Source organism: Centruroides sculpturatus, unplaced genomic scaffold, assembly GCF_000671375.1.
Source record: "Centruroides sculpturatus isolate CEXI.00-Female unplaced genomic scaffold, Cexi_2.0 scaffold135, whole genome shotgun sequence".
Lineage (NCBI taxonomy): Eukaryota > Metazoa > Arthropoda > Arachnida > Scorpiones > Buthidae > Centruroides > Centruroides sculpturatus.
In genome coordinates, this window is record NW_019384343.1 from 684,394 (window position 1) to 700,509 (window position 16,116).

A 16,116-nucleotide genomic window follows, 5' to 3' on the forward strand; every position below is an offset into this window, starting at 1 on the left:
TAACGTAGCCATAAAATTATTTTATTAATTATTAAAATTAAATTATTATTATTATTATTATTGCGATAAAAATTTTATTAAGTTAAATGTGTGCTAATCAAATCGGTAATTAATATAATTAATAAAATACGAAATTATCCAACTTGGCGAAAAACAGGTGTTTGCCGCCTATAGGTGATAATGGGAATATTCTAGGTTGTATTTAAAGCGGCAGATAAAATATTACGCTGTATATAGTTAAATTTATTATGAAATTTCGAACTGAATAGAAAACTGTAGAATTATTTAGTCACACGAATAAATATTTATTGTATTTTTTTGGTATATGTGTCGATGTTGACAATAATACAATATACAATACAGCCATATCCCGGTATCCGAAGTCTCGCTACAACGAATAATGCTATTTAGTACTCATTGCGGTATACAAAAATAATAATTACTATGTTACGAATTCCTTCGAACGCATTTGTGAAAAATTCCAAAAGAGTTATTCCGTTACCATAGCTTTTCACGTTTATTTCAATGATGTCGTCTCTGTTCTATCGCGATTAGTTATTTTTATCCCATTTCTTCAATTTCATTCTTTTTCTGTGTTTATGAAGTAACATTTTAATAAGTTATAAGATATACAGTATCATATATTGTATTTTTAGGATTTGCAAGTTAAGAATTGAATGGTCGTAAGGCCTACATCATGACGCTTCCATTTGGCTCAAAATATCAATAATTACTTTTTTACAATTGACCCGACTATATAAGAGGTTGGGTGACATAAATAAGAAACGATGCCGGGTGATTTGATTGCTGAATTTTGAGAAAATGTCAATTTTCTTCATATTCTAGCATCTTATTGTTGATGGTGTAGTCACCAAAGTAAAGAAACTTGTAAACCGTAAACAAGATATTACACTGATGTGATTCATGCTAAACAAAATATCAATAATTAAATACTGATAAGAAACTTGTTGCATCATTGATTTTTTTGAATTTCCAAGTTCATTGATAATACAAATACAATCCACTTCAATAGAAATTTTGAAATGTTTACATATATATTGCTTTCTATTCTCGCTGTGGCCTTATGCTTTTGGTACCAGTAAGTACATCTTCTAATTAATTTTATGTGTTTAAATTTACTTTTAAAATTAAATCCATTTAAATAAAATATTGAATATATTACAACGAAACGAGGTCTTACAAAGACTCTCGCTATGGCTCCTACCTCTGCTGCTGATTAATAACCAGCGAATCTTCAGCCTCTCTATTGTTTTAGGGAAGATAAAAGTGTTAAAAAGCATATAGAGTTTATAGAAAATTTGGTATTTGTTCGTCGCTCCAGATGCGCCATTTCTTGTTTGCCAACTTATCTACTACTCACTGTTAATTTTTCAGATTTGTAGATTTTGGCTTCTAAAACCGAAATATAAGCGTTTTGCGCTGTCCTATATTATTTTCATTTGTATTAAAAATATTAAATATGTTTTAAACATTTATTACCTAGAAATAAATTTGATTGTGTATGATAATATCTTGTCATTCACAAACTAAGCGTTAAGACCCGAAATTTGGCGTACACATCCTGTTTTCATCATCATCATCATCATTGTCCATGAGACCAGTACTCGTTGGAGTGTGGTGCCATTTTTGCCATCCTTTTACAACACATCCTGTACTGAGGCCTAAAAGTGTTGTTGGGGTTGTGGACGTGGTAAGACAATAGAAGTAAACGTGATGGTTGTGGATACAATTGAAGATGCAATTACCCTCGAAGCTGTAGAATGTGTTGGTTCCTGTTCTTTAACTTCGGGTCGATTCTACCGCTACAGACAAAAGACAAAAGGCCCGTAGAGTTGGAATCGACCCGAAGTTAATTTTTTGTAAAAATATTTTTAGGCAATTTCGCTTGAGATTCCATCAATGAAACTTGTAAATCATCACTTAATATTTTTGAGAGGAACGAAATGGAAACCGCTCAGTAGTGTTATGACCACATCTTTTACTACGAGCAAAATTAAAATGGTTAAATTATTATTTTCTTATTCTGGTTCTATAATTGCGTGTTCTACATAAAAATATTTTTCTTTTTTTATCTTGCAGATGTCACCCATGATAAATGATGCCATTAAAGAACTACTGGAAAATTTTGAGAAATTTTGCCAGTCTGGAGAAGACTTTGAAGAATATACATTCTTTCAAAGGTTAATTTTAGATGTGATTGTCAGAACTGCCTTTGGAATTCAATCTAACGCACAGAAAAATCCGAAAGATCCCTTATATGATCCCTTAGTTCATGCGCCGTTTCGATTTTTGTTTCTTCTCATAATAAGTACGTCAATTCGATACAATAATATATTCATTAATTTTAGTGTAAATCATTAAATTAAAGATAATTATAATTAGAAATAGGTAGCATCCTTCGTGAAGTTCGGTTATTGCTTGATAGGATTGGATTAAATNATGCGCCGTTTCGATTTTTGTTTGAAGTACGTCAATTCGATACAATAATATATTCATTAATTTTAGTGTAAATCATTAAATTAAAGATAATTATAATTAGAAATAGGTAGCATCCTTCGTGAAGTTCGGTTATTGCTTGATAGGATTGGATTAAAAGAATAAGACAATGCAACATATGACGCCCACCTGTTGAGTCCACTTGGGTAACACGTGGAGTGTGCCTGTGCCACCCGAATGGCCTTATAGAAAGGAAACTGACCCCTACTTACCTGCTAGATATGTGAAGAAAATTTGTAAAACTTCACGTGGTCGGCTAGTTGGTGAGGAGCGGATCAGTCACGTGATAATAAATGGGTGGGCTCATTTAGCTTCCGAAAATGTTACAAATTCTTACTGTTTAGTAATATGGGGCACTAATGCTATTAAATTTTAGTTGTAAAGCGTCAATGGGATGAAGAGATAGAGAGCGGTCACGTAATCTATCTTGTGAGTGGTCAGAATTTATGAAGATTATACATGTTAACGTTTACAGTGTTTTATAGAATTCATCTCTGCCCTCAAAATTAAGTCTTTTGCTATTTTATAATAACTAAAAATATATAAAGTTTTTATAACAAAATCTCATAACAGATGGCGCCATATACAATTTTATTTATTTTGATTAATAATACAAATGCTATTTTTAAAATAAAGTTTCATAAAAGCCGGGAAAGTTACGCAACTCGTTGCAAGATTTTTTTCAATTATTTTTTCCTAATTTCTTTTCATTTATTTTACAAAATGCACAGCTAGGAAGACCGGATCTCCTTCAATTGTCAATCGGCGCGGAAATTAAGAAAAATGTCAACGCTGTTTACCAAGATTTGTCTGATAGCTATAACGTTCAGAAAGAAATTAATGTTAAACAAGTGAAAAATAGTATCTATAATTTAAATTTTGCATTAAATCATTATTAAATTTTAACGAGTAATTGGAAATTTTCAACAGAAACCGTCAAATCGAGACATTTGACTATGAATGAGATGACAGCGAATGCCTGTCTAGTACTTTTGGCCGGGTGAGAACAGTTATTTAGCGTATTTCCATGGATTTTAATCGTTATATGAATATAAATTTGTTAAATTTTTAATGCTAAATATCTTTCGAACGATTTAGATACGAAACCACGAGTACAGCTCTGGCTCTTTGCACTCTGATGTTAGCTAATTTTCCCGACGTTCAGGAAAAAATAAGAAAAGAAGTAAAAACTCTGATAGAAGAAGAGGTAAATTTATGAAGAGCAATTATATTTACACAGCAATTACAGTTTGTACTATAAAAAGATTTTGTTTTCTTTCAGAATGAATTGAATTACAGCACCGTTCAGAAATTACAATATCCGCATCAAGCATTTAAAGAAATGCTTCGACTTTATCCTCCAGTACATTTGTAAGTACTCATTTACATATTATCTGTCAGTTAGTATTCCCGGAATAGGTGAAAATTAGTTTAGAAGTAAAATAGTTAATATAATTTAAGTATCAGAAGATATAACAAATAAAATTTGCATGGCAATATCATACAGTAAACTATACTACGAAAAATTCGAACCTCCAATAACGTCAATTCTCTCTAAACGGCGGCCATTTTTTCAGGAACGTTTTTTTTTTTTTTCAAAAATANTACTTCATTGTAAATTTGTCATGTAAAATCCACATAAAAAATAAGGTTTTAAAATATTTTAGATAACATAAACCGTATGTTTTCTTAGATTAAAGTGCGTTAAGCGCCAAGAAATTTTTGTAACAACCAGTAAACATAAGCGATGAAAGCTGTGGTTTTTAATATCTTGATAACCTGTAATTAAAAAAGTTGGCTGAAGAGGGGCAATAAATGCCCGAAACGTGTGTAATAACAACACGTATCAACTGAATAAAACTTGATGATAAATATTGCCAAGTGCCTGAAGATAAATACGATAATTATTTGTGTTTGAATTACTACTAATAACTACAAGCACGGTTTCAAAAGTACCACAATGCAACATATGATGCCCACCTGTTGCGTCCACTTGGGTAACACGTGGAGTGTGCCTGTGCCACCCGAATGGCCTTATAGAAAGGAAACTGACCCCTACTTACCTGTTAGATATGTGAAGAAAATTTGTAAACTTCACGTGGTCGGCTAGTTGGTGAGGAGCGGATCAGTCACGTGATAATAAATGGGTGGGCTCATTTAGCTTCCGTAAATGTTACAAATTCTTACTGTTTAGTAATATGGGGCACTAATGCTATTAAATTTTAGTTGTAAAGCGTCAATGGGATGAANGGTTTGTTGTAATTTTATAGTGTTGAACTTTTGTTTTTAGTTGGCTGAAGAGGGGCAATAAATGCCCGAAACGTGTGTAATAACAACACGTATCAACTGAATAAAACTTGATGATAAATATTGCCAAGTGCCTGAAGATAAATACGATAATTATTTGTGTTTGAATTACTACTAATAACTATAAGCACGGTTTCAAAAGTACCAGAATAAAAATAAGTTGTTTTAATAAAGAAAAATTAAATTAAATACGCATATATGCGCATTATTTTTTCTTGACGATAATTATGCAAATATATACTTATACAGACGACTGTAGAGTTTGGGTATAAAAGCTAAATAGTAAGACACTGATATGTTATATAAAGTATTGTACAAAAGTTATTTTAAGGAAAATACATCTTTCTGAACTTAGACCTTCGCAGGGAAAGTAATGTTAAACATAGATCATTTTGTGTTTTCGCTTTAAAAAGAAAATTTTAGAGGCATTTAGAAACATTAGAACACAAGTCATTCTGATACCGATGAGACGCTGTAAGACAATGCTATTTTTTTTTATGTAAATAAAGAAATAAAGAATAGAGAGAACACGTCCTACTCCTTTACGTCGCAACACCACGGATTCGGCCGACAATCCAATATGGCGGTAAATTTCGAGTGCGCATAGTGTTAATTTCATGAAAACTTTTTCGTCCATTGTCTTCTTAACAACGTTCTAAGATTTAACTCGGAAAGATTCGAAAGTACTCGAAATTTTGTGAACGTTTCTGTGAGGATCCGAATTAGGACTTTTCGTGTGTTTATATCATTTCACATTGTAGCTATACTTTCATTCAATAACTGTCAACTTTTACACCTGGGAGCTAAACATCTGCTAAGTTCTCAGGCTTAATAACGACGCTTTCTCAGCACCTTTCGACCTAATATCTCCGTTTCAACAATCCAACATGAAAAACAGACCTGTATAAGTTGGCGACCCCACAGAAAGCCCATCGCGACCCCCTTCTGGTTCGCGACCCATAGGTTGGGAAGCCGTGGTATGAACGATACCGAATATCGAATGAATATTACATTTACACCAAATATGAAAAGTGATATTCTGATTTTCACTGCGCGGATGACAAGGATATGAAAATAGTTTTTCCATTTTCAAAGGATCGATCACGTATCTTTTAATTAATATAATGTTCTCGAAGCGGGAGTTCTGTAGTTAGCTTGTAATAATATATTTAAACCGGCATAAAGCGCATCCGAGCATACTTCCGTTTTTATTACATTGTGGGCATTATACTCGCTATCGCTTACTTATTTTGTAAAATGGCATCGTTAAAGACGAACAATAATTTAATGGATCACTAAACCATGAATGATATTATGTTGGCGGATGCTGGTTTCCTACCCGTGCGTAAGTTTGCAGCATAAATTCGATAAAAACCAGGAAACATCTCGAAAATATTGCCATAGATACCATTCAATATGCCAAATACTGTCGACAGATAACTCGAGTGAATGGAAATCCGAAAATTTATCAACATTATATTTTCTCATAGGTTATCTGATTTTATGACATTTTCGTACGACTTCTTCTCTATCACCATTATTGCATTCGCGAATTTTTAGAATTTTTATACTGGTTGATCGTAATTAAAGTATGCCGTTAGAGAGATATTTAGCAGTTCGAGCGCAACCAAATTCGAAATGATGACATTTCGGGGCACTCGAAAGACATTTCCGTAAAAATCATTAACACCAAAATTCGCCGTTATGGCAATTTTGGCGCTACAACCAATAAGAATTGTATTTGCAGCAGGCAATCACGCTTCGTAGGATACTGCTCGATATAGTCACCGCTCAGAAGTGTTAAATTGGGTTAAGGTACGGCCGACCGTAATCAATTTTCGTATGTAGCGTGATACCGTCTTTTGACGTCGCAAATTTCCAACATGTCCGGGACAAACTGCGCTTTTTAAATTTAGTAAAAGTGAAATAAAACTGCTGTTTCGTTCTTACGGCGCCAAAACTGCCGCAGTGGCGGGTTTTAAAACTAAGCTAATTTTTTATTTTATACGGAAAAGTCTTTCCCGTGTTCTGAAATGTCCCCGTATCAAATTTATTTGCTCTTCGCAGTCGGCGTTGAATAAGAGCAGTTCAATTACTATCACCCGGTAGGCTATAAAATCTACGAATTTTTGTTCTAACATATAGACTAATTATCTTGAATATCGTGCTGTAAACGTAAATCAACGCACTTGTCGACAAAACACTAAAAATAAGTTGTAATTCAAACACAAATAATTATCGTATTTATCTTCAGGCACTTGGCAATACTTATCATCAAGTTTTATTCAGTTGATACGTGTTGTTATTACACACGTTTCGGGCATTTATTGCCCCTCTTCAGCCAACTGAAAACAAAAGTTCAACACTATAAAATTACAACAAACATATTAGGTATTGTTTTTCTAAAAGCATACCTTTTTAATTACAGGTTATCAAGATATTAAAAACCACAGGTTTCATCGCTTATGTTTACTGGTTGTTACAAAAATTTCTTGGCGCTTAACANAGCCTTTGGATACCTCCTCGCCTAATAACTGTGGAAATAAGAACTGTCGTCCAGAACTGTCTTCTTTTGTGATTTCATACAAGGTAATTATCGCCACGCGCAACTTGTGTAAACTCTCTCTCTCAAATCGGGGAAAAACGTAATATCTTAATATCGAATACTTATCAAATTGAGAAATGTATCTAACCGCAGCCCTAATGTATAGCCCATCGTTAACCATTAAACAGTTGTTACGTTAAAGCGTCTCTGAGTAATTCACTTCCGGTGCTCTGTCTCTCCTTCTATCTCAACTCTGATCGCTCACACGCCCGAACGAAACGGTTTCTGTGTCTAGCCGTGAAGACACAGTGGTGTCAGTCCCGACGAAACTTGTCATTGCGATCTTCGCCGACGCGATGTCGACCCTTCGGTCACGTGGTGCCGAAGAATAGGGAGGCCCTTCGGCATTGTCACATTTCAAAGTCCCTGGGCAAAGCGGTAAAATACGGTATTTCGAAGATCCGAAGTTCATTTTGACATTTTTCAATTTTTAAGAGACGAAACTTGGCAGGAAAGCTAGCTATTTACAGTAGCAGATATGATTCCAAATGAAAAGTTTACGGTAAATAAAACAATTAGTTTAAACTAGCGGACGAGCCCGGCGTTGCCGGGGCAAAAAGTAACGATAGCGAAGATTAAGATTATTAGATTTTAGCCCGTCTTACCCGTTTTTACCGGGTGCAAGAATTAGGTTCACCCTCTTCCGAGAGTAATTAGAAAATTTTTAGATGGGTCTGAAAACATGTTCCATTTTCCGCAAAAACCGCATTTAAAATAGTACAGTAAAATCCGAATTCGGGGTAATCCTTTACTCTCTCCCTCTCCTCCGCGGGGGAAATTTCGGAAATTTCAATTTTCGACTCCTAATCGCCTGGGCTCTGCGATTACAATACTGTTATTGTTATTATTGTTATCAACCCATCTGGATTGTATGATACGATTTGGCTATACATTTTTACTTTCTGGGTTGTTACGTATAACAGAGGAAAGTATGGAGATCTGTCAAAAAAAATTATCCTCCCATATTTTTACATTTTTGGACTCGGAAGACCTCGAAACGTCGACAAATGCAGAAATTTCGATCAATCTCCCTACACAAACTCCCCTAAAAATTTCTGAAATTTTACGGGGAGGTTTGGGTATAGGGAGATTGATGCTATTAAATTTTGGCGATTAAAGGTCGAGGGAGTGGGGAGATAAAACGGGTCGTGCGTATCTCCAATAGGGCCGGACTTAATGACGATTTTACTCGTTATTAGCATTTACATTTTTTTAAATAAAACCCATCTCTATCTTCAAAATTAAGCTTTTTGCCGTTTTATAATAGGTAAACATAAAAAGTTTTTAAAATAAAATACCGTAACAGATGACGCCCCACCGGAAAAGTTAAGCAACTCGTTATTGGCTTTTTCAGTTATTGCAGACTCGTGGCGCCTTTCTCCCTAATGCGAATAGTCCATCCGAACAATTTTTCCCTCTTCTCTTTTCACATTACTTTAATAACTTTATAAATCAATAAACTTTATACATTTTAATAAACTATAATTTAAACAAAATAAATTTTACATTCATTAAAAAAATAACTTTAGGCGATTATTTTTCAATATTACTTGTAGTACAAATTAATGATTTGCACACGACCAGGGTGGCGAGCGTGTAACTTATCGTACGATGTCGATTTATCATGTCTTTTTCAATCGGCTTTTTCGCATTTGTTCTAATTAAAGCGCATTTGTTTAATTTCTTAAAAATCGTTAATGTTATATTTTTGGTTTCAAAACATAGTTATTTTATAATTTTATATTATACTATTATCTCATGGAAATATCAAGAATCTCGAGGGCCCTTTTGGGTTGGCGGGCCCCGGTTGGCCCACCTTTAATCCGCCTCTGGGCAAGCCAGTACTAATTTGAGACGGAGAGTACTGTATATATTTTAAATGAAATAAATTAAAAATGTGATTAAAAATTGCAGCCTGGCATCGTGACAACGTGGCAATAAATAATCGCTGGTCTGTAGTTACTATACGCGGATGGTGTAGCGATTCGCAAATTACAAACGAAACACTTACGTCATTTACAGTTTTTAGTTCTGTCTTTCCTCGTTATTTTCCGTGGTTAATAATACTCGAAAAATGTCTCGTCCTTTCTCCGAAATTAAATTTTGTAAGGATAATCGGGAAAGAATAGAGGGAAAATATTTTTCGTTAGTCTGCGCCATAGCGCCATCTCGAGAGCCGCGATGGCGTGGCGTGGCGTGGCTATCAGATTATATACTAGAAGAGAGTCATTTCTTACATTTATAAGATGCTTATAATTTATTTTAGTGCGAGTTACTGATTTCCACTCTTCGGAACACTGATACAACTTAATTTAAGGCATAAATTATAATCGAGTAATGTTTCTAGTTCTTTTAAATATTATTATACTTTATTAATATTAGTGTATTGCGACTATAATCTATTAACGGGATTTATCATACTGATTTAACTTGAGAATGAAATTAGAGATTGAATCAGTCTCTTGGTTCGAAAGAATAAATTTTTATTTGCAACCCGTTCTCTCGTATTCCACCTTTTCTTCCTTCGTCGGTAGGTGTTTTATAAATTATATTTCTAAAATACAAATTTTTTTTTACACTTATACAATAAAATTGTTATCAAATTGAAACCATGATTACGCACTTAAAATACTTTAGATGACTCGTTCCCGGCTATGCGTGGTTTTTCCTTATTCCTGAAGGATAAAATTCAAAATAGACGTTCTTTGTCTGTTTTTGTAATTTTTTCCACTTTCAATCTAGTTAAAATATTCTTCCTTTTTAATTAATTAAATATAAATTATTTATTTTATTATTATTATTTTACTTATTTATTTCTTTTAGACTCGTTTTTCTTTTCTGTATTTCTTTTACTCTTTTGACGAGTACTTTCTTCCTCTTATTCCGCTGCTCTTGTCGTGCTTAACTACTATTATAGACCCCTTCTATAAATATAACTGTTCCATATCGGTGTATTTCTTTTCCATTCTTTTCATTGATTTTATTTTTACCTTTATTTTATTATTTTAACTGATTCTCTTGTTATTCACATCCGTTCCCATTGCAGTAACGTGTTACCGTATTTGCATAATTTTTCTGAATTGATCTTATTGATTGTTTTTTAATTGATTGATTGTTTTTTAATTCTCGATCCCAATTTTCTTCTTTGTTTCTCCTACACAAATTAAATTATTAAATGACTAAACTACTCCTTCTTCTTTTATATCTTTTTTGTTCCTATAATTTAAATAATTTGATTTGGTATTAAATTTATATTTTTCTTATGAACCGTTTTCTCCGTTTAACGATTTTTGGTATGTAAAGTTAACAAATTTTTGTTGTAATAATTCTTTATATTTTCTATGATGTTTTTTACTGTTTATTTCATTTAATAAACATATTTTTACTGTAATCTCTTTGTTGTTTTTCTGTTTTCGTAGTTCTTTCTGTAAATTTATTCACACGCAATTTGAATATATTCTTGTTCATACTTCACCATTCTTATAATATTCATAAGAATTAAAATTTACAAGTTTTGATACTTGTATCGACTTTATATATTTTGAATATTCTAAACTATCTTTATTCCTGTTATTGCTGTCTAAATAGCTTATAGTCTACTATTTCTTTATTCTCTTTCCATTTCAAATTGTATTTTGTTATTTTGTTACCTTCTTTACGCAGTTCTTTCTTCATTTGTTATAGTTTTACGAAACAAAATACGCCATTATCTACAAACCTGTTATGAAATCTAATCCTTCTGTGTTGGATGAAAGAGATGGCATAGAGACACGACTATGAATGATTTAGTCGACCCAATGTTAAATTAACAAAGAAAAATTTATTTTATGTCTTAGCCATCCGAGAGAATAAGTGTACAAGCTTTTACAATAGTTGAGAGTTATGCCACCCTTTGGACACCCGACTAAAGTACAGTACACCTACATTTAGTAAGGGTAGGATGACAAGAATTTCACTAAACTCGCAACAAACAATATCCGCTACAAACCCTCCTTTGGGGAAGTTTCGCGGTTACATTTATTTTTATTTAATACGACGTTTATTTTATATTGATTATACCTAAACGGACCTTCAATTTAAGCGCGTTTAATGATTTTGTCAAAAAATCTGCCGACATTTCTTCCGTTGGGATGTATGTGCAGTATTTAGGGGAACATTACCTGATTTAAAGTTTTCGTGTTTTCTTACTACATGTTTCGTCTTGCAGTTAGGAATTCCGTTGTTGATTAGACTTATCGATATAAATCGTAGTTGTTTTGTTAGAACCTTTCTCTTCTAATTCGTTTAGGATCACTTTTTACAATGCCGATTCTCTCGTAGCCTCGGTTAATGCCGTCAATTCACTTTCGCGTGTCGATAACGCCGTTTGGTTCTGCTTCTTGCATTTCCACGATACGAGATTCCGTCCGAGTTTGAAAAGGTATCCGTCGTTCGAACGTTGGCCTACATTTCCGTCTCTCCAATTAGCATCCTCGTATCCGATTAAGTCGGTGTTTTGGTCTCGTTTGCGTACGACGAGTTTCTTTTAAGTATCGTATCAGTCGTTTCGCTGCTTGGACACGTATCTCCTTTGAATTTTGTGTGCACTGTGACAATTCGCTGATCGGGTCGCGCCGTCAAACTGATATACATTACACTTCCCAAAATTTCTTGGAAAATTTTCTTATTTCCGCACGGCGATCCTTCTGTTTACTGATTTGCAATCCTCCATTTTGAATTTTCTTTATTTGTCTCTGTTGCGTCAGTTTTATCCCATCTTCGGATTTCCTTATTTCCAATCCTAAAATGCCTTTAGGGTCCCCCACGATAACTAAGTCGAAACATTTCGCAATTTTTACCATAGTTTCGTGTTCGATTTGCTCATTCGTGAATATCGTTATCATATCGTCAACGTGTAATCCCGGGTATAGAACGTTTTCATTTAGTTGGTACTTAAATGCGCACGAATCGGCTTTTAATTGTTCGAGCCCGTTTTGGCACAGGTGATCGGTAATCGTCTTAAAAGCGTGCTCTTCCAGCCCGTTTTAAGCCATAGATAGAGCGATTTAGTTTGCATATTTTTGATTGGTCTCCTTTAATAAATTCCATCGGTTGTTCCATATATACGCATTCGTCCAAATTGAAACTCGCCACAAACAATATTCGCTACACTCCGTTTCTTATTTTTTCGTCTATTGAAATCATTATAATTTCTGCTAAACGTGGGCTGATGCGAGTTACCATTGGTATCTCTTCGATTTGTGCGTAATAATTTTCTCGATGCTGAAAATAATTATTTTCTAATAGAAATAAACAAATCAATTATTCATTTTGGCGTATTTAATTCAACTAAAGAATTTTTTATATCTTTTGTCATAGTAGCATACATATAGTTAATGTCTAATGAAGTCATTTTTGTACTGCTATTAATTATTATATTTTCTTCTTTTAGTCTATTTATAAGTATGCCCACATTTTTAAAACTATGTGGTAATATATGTTAATTATTTAATTTCCCTTTCAAATATATTTCTAGATTATAATATACATAACTTTTAATATCATAATAATAATGGAATAATAACAGAATAGGTTAAAATAATAACGAAAAAAATATGTTTAAAGACAAATTTATGATCGTATAAATATAATAAAACAAGGTAAAAATATAATCAAAAAGAAATACACCTGAGTTGGAACAATTTTATATATATTTATAGAGGACGTCTTAATAATAATAACAGTTGACCCGCCCCTATAACACTGTTGATAATTCCGTTTTATATGAATTCCATGTTGTACGAGTCACTTAGATTTTACAAATATGTGTGCCAGACTGTGAACGGCTTACGTATTTGTAAAATCTAAGTGACTCGTACAACATGGAATTCATATAAAACGGAATTATCAACAGTGTTATAGGGGGGGTCAAGTGTAATACTATTTAAACACTACAACAGCAGTAGAATAAGAGAGGAAGAATGAAAGTACAGCCAAAGTCGTTAAAAGAGTAAAAGAAATACAGAAAAGAATAAACGAGTAAAAAAGAAATAATTTATAATTAATTAATTAAAAAGAAAAAAATATTTTTAATTAGACGAAAAATGAAAAAAAAATCACCGAAAGAGACAAACAACGTCTATTTGGAATTTTATCCTTCGGGAAGAAGGAAAAACCTTGGAAGACTTTTGCATAAGTTAGGAATAAGTCGTCTAAAGTAAATTAAGTATGTAATTATGGTTTAAATTTGATAAAAATTTCATTATATAAGTATAAAAAACTTATTGCATTTTAGAAATATAATTGATAAAACACCCACTGACGAATACAAGGAAAAAAACAATGTTGTATACAGATTGTAAATAAAAATTTATTCTTTCGAACCAACAGACTTATTCAATCTCTGTAATCTCATCTTTAAATTAGATCAGTATAATTAGTCTTATTAATAAATTATAGTCCCAATAGACCAATATTAAAGTAATAAAATTATAATTGAGAATTAATATAGACCCGATAAAGCAAAATTCTCTAGATACAGAGTAACTAATGTCATTCATAACTGTAAATTGAATTAAATTAACTCTTCCTACATTCTTGTCTCGTGCCACTTGTCATCGACACGAATTCTGTCTTAGATAAAAGTACTATCTTGGAATATTTACTGGAATAAATATTTCGTGAATACATTTGTGCTTAAGACACTGGAATTTGTTTCGCGTTACTCAGCGCCGCGCTTACTCGTAAAAGAAGAAACGAAGGCAATAACATAATGAAAATATAATTAGAATATGAGGTTTGTATCATTATTTTTCTATATATTCTGTAAATATGGCAAAAGATTGAAGTATTCTTCTGGATATCCGGAAAATAGAATAGCGCCTAAAAATAAATTGTCGGCCTGCCCGGTCAACCTTCCGCAACTGAAAAATAATCTGACATTTGCTGCGTTAAAATTGAAGATATTTTATAATTTAATTTTTAACAATTTGTACAATTTATGAAATCATCCTTCGCCATGTTTACTAAATTATTGTCTCGATTCTGTTCATAAAAACATTTAATGGTTTTCCCCGTTTGTATTAATAAATATTTTAACATTTTAAAAATAAAATGCATATATAATTAAAAAAAAAATAGAATTTTTATTCAGAAATTATATTTCTTTTAAGATCGCGTAAGATTTAAATACAATAATACGATGCGACACTTTGCACAGGTTTCGAGTATCAATACTAATTACAATTGCAGTTACGTCACTTTTTATCTGGTAAAAATTTCGAACAATATATTTTTTTTTCTAAAGAATTCCTAATAGTAATTGGATAGCATTTAATAACTTGAAAATACGTATTCACTATATATATATAATTGAAAGGCTGAGCGCGTTACTAGTCTAACCTGGTTTTTTAAAAATTCAGTTATTGTACTGTAAAGGTGCAGTTTTTCACATTTCGCTGTTACACTTTTATTTCCTTAGAACCCTAACAATCTTCCATCCTGTTTAATAACAGTATACAGTAACACCCCGACTTACGCGAACCCGGAGTTACGCGATTTTCAAATCTCTTCGATTCATTTTTTGTTTGAGCGCCACGCAACCCTCGATTACTCACTCCCCCCACACTATTGTTCGGCTTACGTGTTCGGACGTGTCGCGCGGAATCCACACATAGCTACAATTTATTTTGTGTTATTTATTTCTGTGTTTGTTATATCTACGGAGACTCGAGAGACTCTACTGTGTCATCCAAACGAAGTAGAACTAATTCTTCCGCATCAAACAAGAAAAGAAAAACTTTATCTTTGGAATGTAAAGTTGACATCGGGTACGTTCGTAAAGTCGAACGAGTTAAGCGAGAATGAAGTCATCGTTATTCCTATTTCGTTAGACTTTTCGATCGATTCGTTACTAACGCGTTTAACTCGTTTGACTTTACGAACATATCCATGATTAAACACTTCGATACAAAAATGAAAATTTGTGAATTGGCAAAGAAGTTTGATCCACCGGAATCGACGGTCTGAACAATTATAAAAGGTAGAGAAAAAATTCTCGACGCTGCGAAAAATACTCAATCCTTAAATTCGAGCATCATTCGTAAACGTCACGGTATTATCACTGAGATGGAAACAATGTTAAAATTATGGTGTGATAAACAAGTAATTGTGAAAAATTGTATGATAATATAATATGTATTAATTATTGTTTTCTTTAGTCTCCGGCCCGAATTAAAAATTATTTGTATGTATTTATATGCGAAATTATACCCCGACTTACGCGAATTCGACTTACGCAGTTACCGCTCGGGCCCACCTATCGCGTAAGTTCGGGGTATTACTGTAATTGTATTCTATATGCATTTAATACTTCGAATGCCCTGTTTATAATGTATACTTATATAACATACTGTATACAAGTAAACAGTGTATTTTAAATATCTATATGTTACCGCTAAAGCTCGAAATCCGTTAATGTGTACATTACCTAGCTAATCTGCAGATTAACTAGGGTGATCCGTTAAAGCTGCGAAAATTGTTCAATTTCTCAAATTACCTAGGTAATTTGCAGAGTATCTAGGTAATCTGCACATTAACGGCTTCCGTATCGTTAAAGTTCAAAAGTTTGTTTCTTTCACTTCCTTTCCCCACTCCTTCTTTTTACGTAGATAAATTTAAATCCTAGAATGCAAGCAAGCACCGAATTG

General features: G+C 32.9%; 1 long non-coding RNA gene across 1 annotated transcript; it reads left to right on the plus strand.

The window, feature by feature from the left end:
• The first annotated feature begins 3,353 nt into the window (after positions 1-3,353).
• LOC111634765 lies at positions 3,354-3,838 on the plus strand. Its single transcript, XR_002758281.1, has 4 exons — positions 3,354-3,368; positions 3,448-3,517; positions 3,616-3,724; positions 3,800-3,838. It is a non-coding gene; the product is annotated as an uncharacterized LOC111634765 (long non-coding RNA).
• The last annotated feature ends 12,278 nt before the right edge of the window (positions 3,839-16,116 follow it).